The following is a 1334-nucleotide window of genomic DNA, read 5'->3' on the forward strand; positions in this document are numbered from 1 at the left end:
TCTAAGCTGGCCTATCAAACTCCCTATCGTAGGACAACATTTACTTCATTAATTCCACCCTGTTTCTGAGTCTTGTTCTCTTCATTTTCTTTCAATTCTAAAGACTCTCTGAGATGCTTTAAAAAATTCCTTTTTTAAGTTGGCTAAATTTCATTTTTTTCTACGTACTTGCAACACAAAAGCTAGTGATACAAACACAGTACTGAAAATGAGGTTTATGGTTTTTCAGCAGGTAGAAGCAACCTAAAACCAAACTCAGACACAATTCTCCTTACAAAAGAAATGTTTAGTAGGTGAAACTTTGGAGGCTGCTCAAGGGCTCCCTCAACACAAGAACACTTGTTCTAACAACCTGGCATTCTGTGATGCTCACCCTTAGGGTACGAATGCTGAAGACAAAATGTGTGCACAGCAAATGTGATGAAGAAAGATGATGGTGCCCGTCTATCAAAAGATATAGTGTCTAGGGTCTTTAAGGCTTGAAGTTAAACAAGCAGCCATCTAGCAAAGAAGCAACAAGCCCACACAGAAGAAACACACCATCCTGTGCGATCATGAGGTGTCAACGGGATTAGGTAACAGGCATCAGAGAACCCAAAGCAAATAAACAAACAAGAAGAAACTTATTGTTGAGAACGAAGGGAGTCTGAGCAGAGACCCAAAACCCATCTGTAGACAATGCGACATTCCCTCACAGAAGGGTTGCAAGGAAGGGATGAGTCAACCAGGGTGTAGTACAGCACCGATGAAACACACAATACTCCTCTGGTTCCTTGAGGATTCCTCACCCGTTACTATCATGACTCCAATCCTGCCTTTCACTGTGGGCTACGCCAGAGCATTTACACAGGTACAGATAAGAGTGCAGGACACATGGAATCCAGGTCAAAGAAACCCCTCAGGAACAGAAATGGGAGTAGAGTGAAGAAATCATTGGGGAAGGGAGACATCGGTCAGTATAAGATATTAAATTAATAATAATTTATAATTTATCAAGGGGTAATGAGAGGAGTGAGGGAGGGTAAAAAGAGGAAGTGATACCAAGGGCTCAAATAGAATGTAAATGATGGCAAGATATGTACAAATATGCTTGATACAATTGATGTATGGATTGTTATAAGAACTGTAAGAGCCCCCAATAAAATGATCTTTCGAAGGAAAAAAAAAACACGTTGAATGCATAGAAGATAAAACTCAAAGGAGAAGACATTGCAGAATGCCATGACTATACTTCCAAAGATCTCTGCACAATGTGGCTTCTTTAACAGCAAAGAGTATAAGGAGGTTGAAGAGGATCAGGAAATTCCAGTAAGACCAAGAGTTCTCGATTAGAT

Source organism: Echinops telfairi, unplaced genomic scaffold (assembly GCF_000313985.2).
Source record: "Echinops telfairi isolate 266 unplaced genomic scaffold, ASM31398v2 ScPeMD7_18;HRSCAF=68, whole genome shotgun sequence".
Classification (NCBI taxonomy): Eukaryota; Metazoa; Chordata; class Mammalia; order Afrosoricida; family Tenrecidae; genus Echinops; species Echinops telfairi.